The sequence below is a fragment of the Leguminivora glycinivorella genome, chromosome 2 (genome assembly GCF_023078275.1).
Source record: "Leguminivora glycinivorella isolate SPB_JAAS2020 chromosome 2, LegGlyc_1.1, whole genome shotgun sequence".
Lineage (NCBI taxonomy): Eukaryota > Metazoa > Arthropoda > Insecta > Lepidoptera > Tortricidae > Leguminivora > Leguminivora glycinivorella.
This window is the reverse complement of record NC_062972.1, coordinates 14,663,565-14,680,165: the sequence shown is the minus strand read 5'-3', so window position 1 is coordinate 14,680,165 and position 16,601 is coordinate 14,663,565. Positions and strand designations below refer to the sequence as shown.

Genomic DNA, 16,601 nt, shown 5'->3' with positions numbered 1-16,601 from the left:
AAGGACATCACTAGTCGCTGGTCCCCATCCCTAGGCATCGCTGTCAACTGGGCGTCAGACGGACTGGAAGCTTCCATTGGGAGCGTTTGTCACTAAGATTGTATTTTGAGATTCCGTTCAATAAACTGTATAATTAATAGTGGTATCCTGGTGTTTTTACTCTAACAGTTTCAGAAGCGCGATATTAAGTACCCATATACGCCCGTACTATGAAATTTGTCCGAAATTGACAATGTCATCATTCTCGCGCCGCGCTCGTAACCATTCATTGTCATCCAACAGTATTTAATTAACACCAGTCGATCTGATTCGACGAGTAAAGACACTAGCACCATATACTACAGTTAAAAGTGTAAAAGGCAAAGGCTTTGATCAAATACCTGTCCGTAATTGTGCCAACAAAGAGATAGAACATGCCTAGTGTGCTGGCGTGTCTTGTGTTGTCTTTCAGATTCATTGCAGTTTACGAGATATTCACACTTTGGAGTAATAATTTATCATAATGAGTGTGAAATCGGAAGTAAAAGTGATCCAAACACAGTGCTCTGGGGCTGAAATTATCAACATCCACTATAGTAGCCTGTGTTGTGTTTCTTTCTTTCAGATCAACTTAGTTATGTACATGTTGAAGATACTAATACTTTTATATACTGACAAAATGTATCACAATAAGTACCACAATATGTTTCAGAATACATAATACATATTGAACCTACTTGTGATATATTGACAATTGTCACAGTGTCACAGTGAAACAGAGTATAAGATACAAGTACTTAGATCTAAATTACACCTAAATGATTCCTTATAACAGGTGACTTTATGGGTTTAATGATCTACAAAGAGAGATGATCATTATCTTGCCCTATTTGTCATATTAAATATAAGTTTGTCCGGATTGAGAACCGAGTTGTATTTTGTCTTATTAGTCTCAGATTAAGAACTGAGTTGTCATTACATATATGCACGCCGGATTAAGAACCGAGTTGTGTTTTGTCTTATTGGTCTCAGATTAAGAACTGAGTTGTCATTACATATATGCACACCGGATTGAGAACCGAGTTGTGTTTTGTCTTATTAGTCTCAGATTAAGAACTGAGTTGTCATTACATATATGCACGCCGGATTAAGAACCGAGTTGTGTTTTGTCTTATTGGTCTCAGATTAAGAACTGAGTTGTCATTACATATATGCACACCGGATTGAGAACCGAGTTGTGTTTTGTCTTATTAGTCTCAGATTAAGAACTGAGTTGTCATTACATATATGCACGCCGGATTGAGAACCGAGTTGTGTTTTGTCTTATTAGTCTCAGATTAAGAACTGAGTTGTCATTACATATATGCACACCGGATTGAGAACCGAGTTGTGTTTTGTCTTATTAGTCTCAGATTAAGAACTGAGTTGTCATTACATATATGCACGCCGGATTGAGAACCGAGTTGTATTTTGTCTTATTAGTCTCAGATTAAGAACTGAGTTGTCATTACATATATGCACGCCGGATTAAGAACCGAGTTGTGTTTTGTCTTATTGGTCTCAGATTAAGAACTGAGTTATCATTACATATATGCACACCGGATTGAGAACCGAGTTGTGTTTTGTCTTATTAGTCTCAGATTAAGAACTGAGTTGTCATTACATATATGCACGCCGGATTGAGAACCGAGTTGTGTTTTGTCTTATTAGTCTCAGATTAAGAACTGAGTTGTCATTACATATATGCACGCCGGATTAAGAACCGAGTTGTGTTTTGTCTTATTAGTCTCAGATTAAGAACCGAGTTGTGCTTGTCTTATTACTTTCAGATTAAGAACTGAGTTTCCATTGCATATATACACGCCGGATTAAGAACCGAGTTGTGTTGCCTTTACATGATGTTAATAATATATTCTGTTCACAGGGTTTCCTGATAAGCACATTGTACCTGAATCTTGTGGTATCCATGGTAGTGTAATTAATGTGATATCCACAAATGAAGTGATTTCCGTCACTTAAAGTGTGAGTCATAATTATAATGATTACTTTAATGTCTGCTATACATTTAGCACTTTGATTATTGTTTCTTAAGTAGTTCTGTTTATGCAATGCAGGCCTAAGGAGGCGGACCATGTGCATAAGACCTATTATTGTGATGCAGGTCTTTGGAGACGGACCATCATGTGTTATATAGACTATCCTTAAGAGGATTGGTCTGTTTTTGTTATTTGTGGTGTAGGTCTTTACAGACGCCATCATGTGTTATATAGACTATCCTTAAGAGGATTGGTCTGTTTTTGTTATTTGTGATGTAGGTCTTTACAGACGCCATCATGTGTTATATAGACTATCCTTAAGAGGATTGGTCTGTTTTTGTTATTTGTGATGTAGGTCTTTACAGACGCCATCATGTGTTATATAGACTATCCTTAAGAGGATTGGTCTGTTTTTGTTATTTGTGGTGTAGGTCTTTACAGACGCCATCATGTGTTATATAGACTATCCTTAAGAGGATTGGTCTGTTTTTGTTATTTGTGATGTAGGTCTTTACAGACGCCATCATGTGTTATATAGACTATCCTTAAGAGGATTGGTCTGTTTTTGTTATTTGTGATGTAGGTCTTTACAGACGCCATCATGTGTTATATAGACTATCCTTAAGAGGATTGGTCTGTTTCTGTTATTTGTGATGTAGGTCTTTAGAGACGCCATCATGTGTTATATAGACTATCCTTAAGAGGATTGGTCTGTTTCTGTTATTTGTGATGTAGGTCTTTACAGACGCCATCATGTGTTATATAGACTATCCTTAAGAGGATTGGTCTGTTTTTGTTATTTGTGATGAAGGTCTTCAGAGACGCCATCATGTGTTACATAGACTTTCCTTAAGAGGATTGTTCTGTTTCTGTTATTTGTGATGAAGGTCTTCAGAGACGCCATCATGTGTTATATAGGCTTTCCTTAAGAGGATTGTTCTGTTTCTGTTATTTGTGATGTAGGTCTTCATAGACGCCATCATGTGTTACATAGACTTTCCTTAAGAGGATTGTTCTGTTTCTGTTATTGTGATGTAGGTCTTCACAGACGCCATCATATGTTATATAGACTACCCTTACGAGGCTAGTTCTGTTCTGTTATCTGTGATGTAGGTCTTACAGACGCCATCATGTGTTATATAGACTATCCTTAAGAGGATTGGTCTGCTTCTGTTAATTGTGATGTAGGTCTTACAGACGCCATCATGTGCTATATAGTCTATCCTTAAGAGGATTGTTCTGCTTCTGTTATTTGTGATGAAGGTCTTCAGAGATGCCATCATGTGTTATATAGTCCTTAAGAGGTATATCCTTAAGAGGTTAGCTTGAGACCTTGTTTGTCAAAAGCATGTTTTATGACCTTAAAGAGTAATGATCTCAAAGTTACCTTGAAAGGGTCACTTACATGCATACTTTCCAGAGGTCGCTGGTGAAATTACGGTTTCCAATAGAGCGGAGAGAGCAACTGTTCGGAATGCCTAGCTGAACGAATGCATGCTACAGGCTGCGCGACAACCTTGTCATGAAGGGCCGACTTCTGCGGTCGTTGCGCTGACAGCCACGAAAGAAGCCGTATCACCGTGGCTTTCGTATGAAGATTTGATATGGTAATGTGTGTTGTCTTATAGCAAAATTGGTGGCTAGTACACATTGATTATTACCATTTATTAATTTTATCATGTTGATAGAAAAAAAAAATAATCAGCGGTTGTTAAAGGTCCTGCCAAGGAACAGCCATGTATTCTGCTTAATATATATTCATGAAAAAAAAAAAAAAATACATGACAATATTTTGTAATGTCTTGATTGTCATTGTTTATTACTAAATTATTTAACGGCTATGTAAGCCGGATCTGTAATTGAGAGCACCTACTATGCCAATTGTAAATTAATTTCTCGTAACCTTATCATGTTACTTGAACGACAGTTGTGTTGTACTGATTCTATCACCTACTGGCTTAGTTCCAAGAAAAAAATTATCACGTTCTCGTTACATTAAGGAACTTAGTATTTCCCATGTATGTTACAGAGCTTCTTAACAAGAGCTTGTGCTGTGTTGGAAGGTGGCTATGATCACGCATAGGGTGTGTCATGTTAACCTCTCACGAGTTGTACGCCTTCTTGCGCATGTGGGGAGCTTCACGGCCTACAGTGACGAAGCCAACTGTGAGTTTGTTCCATGTATTTGCTATTTAAACGACGCCAATCATCATTATTATATTGAGCGGTTGGTTAGTTTGGAATGCACCGCTCACGTAAGTCTTAACTTAAGGCATAAATGGCATAATACTTGCCTGAAAATAAATGAAATGTATTGATGGGTGAAGTTATTTACAAGCAAATATTAGATGGTGTTTTGTACACCAGTAATTACCTGCCCGCCGCTAGATGTCATCTATTTTACATAATTAATTTGACTAATATATAGTATCGATCATGGCGGTAAAACATGTACTTTTCGTACCATCGCATCTTAATAGTTTTAAAGCCTTACAGGCTGTGGATTTGTTAAATAATGACCTGACTTACTTGTACTAGGCTAGTCTGGTCATGCAATCTTGAGTTTAGTTATGTCATTACTATGATTCGACTATAAAATGAGGCCAATTACATATCTTGGTGTAAGTTAGTCTTAAACTACACCGGCCGTTTCCAACGGTTCTCGAGTTAATCACTTCAAAGGACCAGGGCCTGAGTGTATAGCTGGAGTATACAAAGTTCTTGTTCACTTTGCAGAAAAGAAAAGAACAAATGAACAGATGAAGTCTACCGCCACCCGTTGGAGGCGCGGCCTGCTTCGGCTGCGTTGACTGCGGCAGTCATCAGTAGCAGCATGGATAGCAGAGACCTTCGGGACGAAAGGTCAAGGTCAGAATGGGCGAATGTAAGGACATCACTAGTCGCTGGTCCCCATCCCTAGGCATCGCTGTCAACTGGGCGTCAGACGGACTGGAAGCTTCCATTGGGAGCGTTTGTCACTAAGATTGTATTTTGAGATTCCGTTCAATAAACTGTATAATTAATAGTGGTATCCTGGTGTTTTTACTCTAACAGATACAAGGGCGTAAAAAAGTAAGTTTGGAACGAGTGACGATAAATTAAAACATGACCGAAGGGAGTGTTTTGAATCGACACGAGTTACGAATTTCCTTTTTGCACGTGTATCGTACGACGTTTTTCAGTACAGATGGACCTCCGAAGTTTCGACCTGACACATTATTAACCACTTCTGGCACTAGTGCGTAAAAAAACATCATCTGTACTGAAAAAGATGTTTCAAAACATGAAATAAAAAAAAAACATGTGATCCAAGACTTTCTCATGTACCGAGTCGTAAAGTTATAGGTGTGTAATTCCCGTTAAGTTTGTACATTTGGATCACGTCTCCGATTTGAATAAAAATTGGTAGGCTGATCGAGTCCATGATGCTGAGCAAGATCCACTAGGTTTCCCAAAATGTCCTATGTAGTTTGTATGAAACCTTTTTTTTGTTACCAGATTTCTATACATTTTCGGTAACAAAAAAAGAAAGTTTCATACAATCAACCTTTTGGGAAACCTAGTGGATCTTGCTCAGCATCATCATCTATCAGCCTACCAATTTTTATCCAAATCGGAGACGTGATCCAAATGTACAAACTAAACGGGAATTGCTGAGGTACTACTTTTCCTGGCAACACCGATTAGCATGCTGAAAGTTGAGTGAAGAAAATGTAATGTCTTTAGTCAATATAACAACAGCATGATTATGTGTGCGAGTATATGCGTAATCTACTCAAGACACCAAATCTGACAATTATTAACAAGCGCGGAATACATATGTAAAGAAAAATGTAAGGTCACATTTACATTTGCCAGTTAGATATGTGTCATTTCGCCCTTCACATATCGATTTTGTTTAAAATCCCTACAACCTGTTTATAGTTAAATAACTATACTCGTACAATAACAATCTCGCATTTTGTAAATCGTAATCTGTCCTTTTTAATGTACAGTCAACCAATTTGAATCCTAGGCCACTGTAGAACCTTTTCACAGTCAACGCCAAATGTGACTTCAATGGCCAAATTAAGCACGATGTCAATACGACAGGGTTCTAGAGTGGCCTAGGATTCAAATTGGTTGACCGTACATAAGAAGGCATTAATTAAGTAATAACGCAAACCGAAAAAACATTCATTAAAAGAAAACCTCACACTTAGTGCCATTAAGGTAAATCCTGTGGGAGTAGACAAGCACCTAGATAATTAAAATCGGTCCTAATATACCCGTTCAGGATTTTCCGCCTTCTCGGGTGCAAAGTATTACCAAAGACATAATATATATAACTCCGTATAGACAGATAAAGTCTAAGAAAAAAACGTACCTCAGTACCATACAGAAAAAGGTACGGTGGCCTAGATAGCATTACACCCTTGGGCTACGCTCAGCTAGATGGCGCTAATATTAATAATTAAGCTAAGAATATGGGCCAAATTGTCAAAACTGGGGTTCAAAAGTTTTAAGCCTGTGTCAAGAGATGGCAGTCTGTGATTACACATTTTACTTTGACAGTAACTCTCTATAATACTCGATCCTCTTTGGTATTACCTACGCTTAAATCCTTCTTGTATGTCGAATAAATGAGGAAAATGTTTCGTCGGACTTTCCAAAAAAAATAAGTTTCATTTGGGCTAAATTTAGATTGTTTAGGTATATCCAAAAAATAAACGAATTGATTTGTGTATTTTTAACCATATAAATAAATAAAATATTGAATATTTGTTTACAATCTTATTTATAACGATCGCAGCACAATTTATAAAACAATTACTTTTTATCCTTTTAAGGCCTAGTTACCCTTCGGGTAGGAACGTCAGATAGCAGTCGCTTTCGTAAAACTAGTGCCTACGCCAAATCTTGGGATTAGTTATCAGAGCGGACCCCAGGCTCCCATGAGCCGTGGCAAATGCCGGGATAACGCAAGGAGGATGATGATGAATTACTTTTTATACTGTGGTTTGGTTACTTTTTAACCGTCGCCTCATATCTCAAGAAGGACGGTTATCAAGTCGTCTGTATGTTTTTTATGTTTGTTCCTCGATATCTCCGCCGTTACTGGACCGATTTAGAAATTTTTTTTTTGATTGAATGTATATGCATACGGGTTATTGGTCCCATTTTTCTCAGAACCCAGTTCTGATGATGGGATCCTGGAGAAATCGAGGGAACTCCTCAAATCTGAAAAGCATACATATGGTGATTTTTGTGTTTTTAAAGGAACAGCATGCATTTAGGTACGGAACAGTGACATTTGGTGCAGTGGAACTGCTGATGATGGCCAGAACGGAACTCTTCAAATCTGAACGGCACGCTTATAGTGACTTTGGTATTTTTATACGAACAGCATGCACTTTCGTCCAGAACAGTGACATTTGGTGCAGTGGAATTTCTGATGATGGTCAGAACGGAACTCCTCAAATCTGAACGGCACACTTATAGTGACTTTGGTATTTTAATAAGAACAGCATGCACTTTCGTCCAGAACAGTGACATTTGGTGCAGTGGAACTGCTGATGATGGCCAGAACCAAACTCCTCAAATCTGAACGGCACGCTTATAGTGACTTTGCCATTTTTATAAGAACAGCATGCACTTACGTCTAGAACAGTGACATTTGGTACAGTGGAACTGCTGATGATGGTCAGAACCGAGCTCCTCAAATCTGAACGGCACGCTTATAGTGACTTTGGTATTTTTATAAGAACAGCATGCACTTACATCCAGAACAGTGACATTTGGTGCAGTGGAACTGCTTATGATAGTCAGAACCAAACTCCTCAAACCTGAACGGCACACTCATAGTGACTTTGGTATTTTTGTAAGAAAAGCATGCATTTAAGTTCAGAACAGTGACATTTATTTAGTTATGTTTGTTAAGCATATTGAGTTTTGAAGTCAAAGTTTGTCAAGCTTCGATTTCTTATAATATACCTAATCGGATTCATGAGGAATTGAGGAAACTCCTCAAACCTTAACGTTATACGTATATTCATTTGTGTTGCCACCTAATAATTAAAGCATTAAAAGCAGTTTTAAAAAATACTTACACATTTCTACATAATCCAACATTCGCAAGTAGCTTTCACCAGAACCCGAAAGGCGACGGTTTTTTTTTCTTAAAAATTATTACCTAACTGCTTAAGCAAAGCTAATACTGCGGTTAGGTAATAGGCTAGGTGACGCTATACATACTTACCTTTATGTATGGACCAATAGAATTTGTTATAAAGCACATATTTTATAAGTATAAAACATCCATCTCTCAGAAATAAATATTCGTGATAAACACGCAAATAAAAAAGAGCGTAAACAACTTGCCAAGCAGTCTACTCACAAATGTAAACAAAAAATAAGGTTATTTATCCTTTACAAATTACAATTCAGAATTTTATTTTTTCTATCTGCAAACTAAAAACGGAGTAACAGTCAGAGACCAAAAACTAGATCTGAATACGATATAGATCGGCAACTCGATCAGAAGGATTTTTTCTCATAAATTTTAAATCATCATTCGTTACTCTTATGTACTAGTATATATTTTATAAACGTCAATTTCAATATTTTAAATAATGACTGATAGTCGCTTTGTTTTAGGCTTGTAAAGCCTGACAAGTTTTTATTTGACCCTGATAGAGTGTCGCTACAAATCGTTTTCATATGGCAATAATGTGCGGACGTCATGTATAATGGGGACAGTGTGTACTGGTTTCGCGTTAATATTTGTAGAAAATTAAAACATGGTTTTAGCGAATCAAAATTTATTAAGCTAGGTTTTAAGACTTGCTAACTTCTTTCCGCACAGCCTAAAATCCATGAATCTTGTGCCTTTATCGGAGTCGTCGATGTTTGTTTTCTTTTTACGTTGGGCCTTGTTTTGTACTGTTGGAAATGATGGAACAGCCTCCTTATTTCTTTCAATATTTTTCACGGCAGAGCTACAGACACCATCAATAAGAACAAAACATATATTAAGCTAAATCGAAACCAACTAATCAATACAGGAGAACCGCACTATAAACCGTCAGTACCGGACATGTCAACAACCTATCTCGGAACATTGTGATCGAAATGCTGTAAAATCCTTCATCCTTTTTTGTTGTACGTAATTTATCACGTTCAGTATAATTGTTTTCACTTTTTAACCGACTTCAAAAAAGGAGGAGGTTCTCAATTCGACTGAATGTTTTTTTTTTTTTTTTTAATATTATTTTTGGCATATTTGCGATGAAACCGTTAGAAATTTTAAAATATTTACTTCTAGTTTACATCACTGACATTCGATGACTTTCGATGACGGGTGTCAAAAAAATCCTTGCCAGTAAAAGAAATTAGTTCAACTGTAAATCCGCAACGCGGCGAGGGTCAAATAAAAACTTGTCAGGCTATACAGAACCTAATTTAGGCTTTTATTGAAAATTCGCATCAAGCTGTAACTGTGCAAAAGCAAACAAATGTACCTACCGCGGTCGAGTTCAAAAACATCTTTAGAAGCCAACATGCCAAAAATATATGATCAATTTTCTAAGAAAATGGCAAAAAGGTCGTCTATGCATGTTGGTTTGTAAAAATGCTCATAATTTGGACTGTATAGGTATCTCTGGAGGGTTACCATGAAGCACTAAAGCCGTTCAGTTTAGGTCAAGAGAAAGGGACACGGCTATACCATTTATCCGTCCCTCTCTCTCAACCTGAACTGAACGGCTTTGGTACATCATGGTAACCCCCCTGGTATCTCTAGAATGTTTACACAGGTAAACCGTCTTTGATCCCACCCGGTTATAGGATCAATTGGTCCAGAAATTAATAAAGAGACAACCGTAAGATCTCCGATACGTGGAAAGCTATTAGCCGATTAACATACCCCAATCATATATGGGCCTTTTGAATCAATCCTCTCTGATATAAATAGACAGTATTCGCATGATCAAACATTTTGTTACCCGTTTCTCGCCAGTGGACGCTATTGATCGAGTTGTTTATCACTCGCTCGGTTTAACGGTTCTGAGAACTGCTAATAATACGTTATAAAAGTGACATAAACTTCCCAGTCGTAATTCCGATATAAAATAACTGTCTTTAGACATTTTAATCATATGTGGAAGGGTCTAAACGCAATAAGATTTGTTTTTAACTGAGATACAAACAAAAAGTTGCGAGTAAACGAGCTGAAGGGCCATTTTTTTCAAAGTTGTCCGCCCCACTTTTTTTTAGATTTGGAATTTTTTATGTTTTCCACGCAGAATTGCGAGCTCTTTCAATCCTAATAGGAGAAAAATTATATGCGTAAACTAGCAATAACCTTGTAATAAACATTTCTGTCAAAGTCTACAGTTAACTAAAATATTACAAAAATTAATTCCAATAACAATTGTTTTACTGTTATACATACGAGTATTTACATTCCTACACTGAGCGAAATACGGTCTCGACATTACTTTTTATTTTCTGTAATTTTATGTTTGAGACGATGATTTTTTGCCATGATGGATTTTTTGCCATGTTGGCTAACATGGCAATAAATCCATTCAGCTAAATAATTAAAAAGATTTATTTTTATTTTTAACCCCTTACGCAAAATCGACGGGGTGTTATAAGTTTGACGTGTCTGTCAGTCTGTCTGTTTGTCTGTCTGTCTGCCTGTCTGTCTGTGACATCGTAGCTCCCGAACGGATGAACCGATTTTTTTTAGTTTTTTTTTTGTTTGAAAGCTGAGTTAGTCGAGAGTGATCTTAGCCATGTTTCATGAAAATCGGTCAACTATGTTGCGGTCGGGGTTTTATTCAAAATTTTAATTTTGTGGTTAGGTTAGGTTAGTTTATTTAAACATGTATAAAATCTTGTGTTCGAGGCAAAGACTCATTTTGAGTCATCGGCGAAGCAAGTAAGTAAGTTAAATATTGTATTAATGTTTGTATAGTAAGAGTAACAAATAAATGTGTATATCGTTTGTATAAATAATAATAATGTTTGTAGGTACATAATAAATATTAAAACTATCCAAACATGAACGAACTAATTTTTTTACATGTCGTCTATTTAGGTCGTGGGAAAATAACTGTCATTGTCGTTATATTGCTGTTCAATGAATATGATATGATGGCGTCTTATATTACAGCGTGTTTCAGTCAATATGGCCGATTGGAGATTACGTTTTTTTAAACCATTTAGTCCCGTAATTCGTTGTTACTAATACGGCGAATTATCGTCAAATTTCATATGACGGTTATCCGTAATGCCAGTGCCAATCTCCATGCTGGACTTTTTGTATATTTCCACGAGATTCTTTTTATTGAGAATGGTAACATCGATAAGCAGTTAAGCACGGCCCACACGGGACAGCGCTGCGATCGATCTGTCAGCTGTGTCAGGCCTATTGGCTACAATCGTCCCATTGGCGATGATAGATTGATCCCAATAGAGCGTGGCACGACCATTTCCGAGAACTGGTAAGTAGTTGAGTAAATAGGTACTTGTTCGGATCAAGAAGGCAGTATAGATAGCAAGTGGCTGGAGAATGACCCTGGTTACGAGATTATATGACGCAGACAGTTATAGCAAATCCATCACTCCAATACGACTTTGAGAAAGTCTTAATCAAGATAAACGCAAGTTTTTTTTTAGTTTTTTTCGTCAGCGAAAATATAACATGTTACTCGGTATGAAGTAGTTACAAGTATGTTTTAGGATACATACATTTTGAGAATCCGGATAATACGGATATCCATAATATTTTTTTCTACTCCCGAACTGTTATTCGTCATTTACAGGGTCGTGCATATCTATATAAAACCCTATATAAAAGTCAATTTCTCAAAGCCTGCCTCCGCCGGCTTCCCGCGCATGCGCGCAGTAACGAAAAAATTTAAAACGCATTGTTTGGCTATGTAACGCATTGCTATAACGATATTGCGCGCATGCGCGGGAAGCCGGCCAGGAATGGCTTTGGGCAGCTGGCTCGAGCGCTGGCAATCCAAACCTTTGCGTCAAAATACAGGAAACAGTGTGAATTTCACGAAAGTTATTCTAGAAAACTATTAAAAACTGAGTGCATGGTCGTAGAAAAAGTATTGTATGCAACGGTGTTTAACTGAGTCAAAAAAATACTCGCGGCGTCTTTATTAACAATTTTCGGCTTCGCCTTCAATAGTGACCCACGCCACTCGTCTTTTTTGTCGTCCTTAAATGCCGGTTGCATGAAATACTATATTATTGTTTGTAGGACAATTACTATCAGCTTGTATTCTCAAAAGCGGCTCTCTTACTGCTAATAGCCACTACCCAGTTTCCTGGAACTTCGAAATATTCACTGGACCGAATGAATTTCCTTCGTGCACTTGACGCAGGTTTACAGGGCTATACCCACAATGGTGGATAAAGTATTTAATTGAATATATTCAGTCTCTTCCTTGTGTACGATATTGATCTCGACCCCAACCGAATGACCAGTCTTTTTTAATTTAATTTTGAGGTTACTTTTTTTTCTATGAAAGGAAAGGCATAGTAGAGGTAAGGTAACCCCACCCTCTTTTTGTAATTTGCTTGAAATTAATTTCTTCGCTATTTGTTTTACATAAATGTTGTCATATATGGTTATCTTTATACGACGGTAACACCAAAAGTTTAAAGAATATTAAAATTATATTCTTCTATTTTAATTATTTGTTAAAGGTTTTTCGAGATCGGTTCTAATAAAATATGTACAGCCAGAATCCAAAGAATATTTATACACGACTTTAATTTACAGGCAATAACGTCATGACATATACAGAGTGGGGCCTGTAACAAAGGCGAAGAATTGAACTGTAGGCTATTTCTCCTTATGGAGAAAAGTATAAACTGATCAACATTTGTTCATTAGAATCGAAACCACCCTTAGCACGGTAACTTCATTAATTTTCCTAGATTTAAGCCTACTTTGATGTTGTTGTAAATGTGTTTCGAATAAAGTCTCATTCATTCATTCATTCATACATTATATACACATCTTTTTGGCACTTCAAACGTTTGTAGGTAATATATTTATTGCTAAATGTACATAATGATCCTAAAAGCTCACGGCCCATTTACTGTGCATTCTTTTACAGAGATGTTGGTCCATTGGTAGTTGTCTTGGTTGTGGAGTGTTCAAGGTATGACTAAAAAGTACAAAGTATAATGATCATATTGAATTACAATTTTGTCATATTTTTGCTAAGATTTTCGGTGTCTATTATTGATTACAGGGTTATTTAGCATGACAAAATCACAAGAGAAATGTTATAAGTTCAGCTAAGAAAATTATGGGCTTTTGTATAAAAATAGAACCGAAGTTTAGCGTACAAAATTATAATTAAAAAGCAACACACTATCACGCTTCAGTGATTCACCCTTTGTAATCAAATTCTTTTTATTGGAAAAATTTGACCTACAAAATAATAAAATTCAAATAAAAATTTTCCACTTCTGCGTAGCGTTATCCTGGTCTTTGTCAATTTCGACTACCTTTCCTCCTCCTAGCCTCCTGGACGTCCCCTTTAACGACGTTTACGCTCAATACGCTCATGTCCGCTTTTACAACTATTGCATCACGTCATAAATTAAATATTAGAAGATTATACCATCCCATACCTAAAAGGCGACAGTCTAAAAGCGTACAAAAGTAGATGGCGCCACAAAAAAAATGCCTATATTGGCGTTAAGTGTCACTTTCGAGCCATAAATGTATGTCGAAAGTGACACTTAACGCCATCTAAATACTAGTATAATCGATGGCAACAACTACTTATTGCACGCTTTTAGGCGGTCGCCTTTTAAGGTATGGGATGGTATAATCTTCTTACATTTAATCTATGATCACGTTTTTGGTTTGCCAACAAGGACATGGCTAAAGCATTTCGTCACTACTTTTAAAAAATCTCGTATCTCACGCTGTTCCTCAAAGTTAAAACGCAGTAAGTTTATATGCATTCCATACATACTTACTACAATTTTCTTTTCATTGACAGACGAAGATACAAGTTTTGTTAAAAGTAGTGACGATTTGTTTCTTACGTATAGTAGAGCGGCGAGAGGGTCTCGGGAAAAGTTGATGTGACTGGAGAGTATACTGCTGACAAGTGGTATCGTTGTGATCGGTAGACTTTACTGAGTACGAAATAATGACTTGTCACTTTCTCAGACTGTGGGGGGGTTAACTATGACGTCACAAAGATCGCGGTCCCGGGTTTAATTTTTTTGCCAATTTGTCTAGAACCCCTTATCCAATTTTTAAAAATGAGAAGTCGATTGAAAGCGTATAACATGCTGATTAAGATTTATTATATGTGAAAAGTATAGTTTTGTTAGTTATTTTTTAATTAACAATAATGCAAAAAATACGTTTTTTTTACTCTCTTTTTTGATTTTTGTGACTCAAAAAGGCAATGAAAACGGCCACTTAGCTAAAAAATATGTTATATAAATCATTTAACTACATTATTAAGCTATCTGTTGCTTTTTGAATTTCTACGATCGGATAATAAATGAGCAAACTACAACCACATACCTGTAGGCGGGGAGTACCGCTTGACACGCGTTCCCATACATTCGGCGTCTACCAAATTACACCTCGCGCAAAATTCGTTTCAAGCAGATATACCTCTAATCTTATTCATCGTAACCTATCAATATTGATATCATTTGAAAGCACAATTAAAGTACTTTAAAAAACAATGTAAATCATTTTTTTAAAATCAATAATCGCCAGTCTGTGGTGGTTACAAAGGAAAAAAGTGGGTATGCAATTTGACTGGTTTCCTAGGTTTGATACCCTAGACGAGTTTAAAAGGGGAGGTAAAGGTGACATATGGGTTTTTCTCTGGCCTAAAAGCTACACAGAGGGTCAGGGGAGAAAAAACTAGGGTTTAAGTTTAGTTTTAAGTTATTTTTTCCTTTATTTGTTGATTTTATTGTGTTAAATTTTTTTGTAATTTTATCAAGGATACACGTTGGTTTCTTTTGCTAAAAGTTGCCTTTTTTATGAGAAATGTTATGAATTTTATGGCTTTTTCCGATAGAGACTAAAATTAACTTTCAAATAAGGCCACATAGTCATACTTTTACTTATATAATATTAAGGGTATGACTATGTATCAGTAGGCCACATAGTCATACTTTTACTTATATAATATTAAGGGTATGACTATGTATCAGTATGACTATGTGCCCTTATTTGAAAGTTAATTTTAGTCTCTATCGGAAAATGCCATGAAATTCATAACATTTCTCATAAAAAAGGGAATTTTCAGCAAAAGAAACCAATGTGTATCCTTGATAAAATTACAAAAAAATTAAACACAATAAAATCAACAAATAAAAAAAAAATAACTTAAAACTAAACTTAAACCCTAGTTTTTTTCTCCCCTGACCCTCTGTATAGCTTTTAGGCCAGAGAACAACCCATATGTCACCTTTACCTCCCCTTTTAAACTCGTCTAGGGTATCAAACCTAGGAAACCAGTCAAATTGCATACCCACTTTTTTCCTTTGTAACCACCACAGACTGGCGATTATTGATTTTATGAAAATGATTGACATTGTTTCTTAAAGTACTTTAATTGTACTTTCAAATGATACCAATATTGATAGGTTACGATGAATAAGATTAGAGGTATATCTGCTTGAAACGAATTTTGCGCGAGGTGTAATTTGGTAGACGCCGAATGTATGGGAACGCGTGTCAAGCGGTACTCCCCGCCTACAGGTATGTGGTTGTAGTTTGCTTATTTATTATCCGATCGTAGAAATTTAAAAAGCAACAGATAGCTTAATAATGTAGTTAAATGATTTATATAACATATTTTTTAGCTAAGTGGCCGTTTTCATTGCCTTTTTGAGTCACAAAAATCAAAAAAGAGAGTAAAAAAAAAGTATTTTTTGCATTATTATTAATTAAAAAATAACTAACAAAACTATACTCTTCACATATAATAAATCTTAATCAGCATGTTATACGCTTTCAATCGACACCTCATTTTTCAAAATTGGATAAGGGGTTCTAGACAAATTGGCAAAAAATTGAAACCCGGGACCGCGATCTTTGTGACGTCATAGTTAACCCCCCCACAGTCTGAGAAAGTGACAAGTCATTATTTCGTACTCAGTAAAGTCTACCGATCACAACGATACCACTTGTCAGCAGTATACTCTCCAGTCACATCAACTTCAAAACTAGACGACTTTTTTCAATTCCGCCGCCTTACTAGTAGTCGGCTGGGCTGCGACAAACGCGGTTGAACCACGGGTGGCATTCTTGGAGCTTCTCCGCTATGTCACGGACTGTGAGGCTATTATGGATGTACGTATTATGGATGCGGCAGGCCTACTATGCTTGCAATTTTTAACCGTCGCCTCATATCTCAAGAAGGACGGTTATCAAGTCGTCTGTATGTTTTTTTTTTTTTAATGTTTGTTCCTCGATATCTCCGTCGTTACTGGACCGATTTTGAAATTTTTTTTTTTAATTGAATGTATATGCATACAGATTGGTCCCATTTTTCTCAGAACCCAGTTCTGATGATGGGATCC

General features: G+C 36.5%; 1 protein-coding gene and 1 long non-coding RNA gene across 2 annotated transcripts in view; one reads left to right on the top strand and one right to left on the bottom strand.

Moving 5' to 3' along the window:
• Positions 1-16,601, bottom strand: part of LOC125238021 (suppressor of lurcher protein 1-like) — a 421,475-nt gene that overhangs the window by 402,686 nt on the left and 2,188 nt on the right. The window lies entirely within an intron of this gene.
• LOC125238083 lies at positions 1,775-5,046 on the top strand. Its single transcript, XR_007178415.1, has 3 exons — positions 1,775-2,001; positions 3,436-3,622; positions 4,045-5,046. It is a non-coding gene; the product is annotated as an uncharacterized LOC125238083 (long non-coding RNA).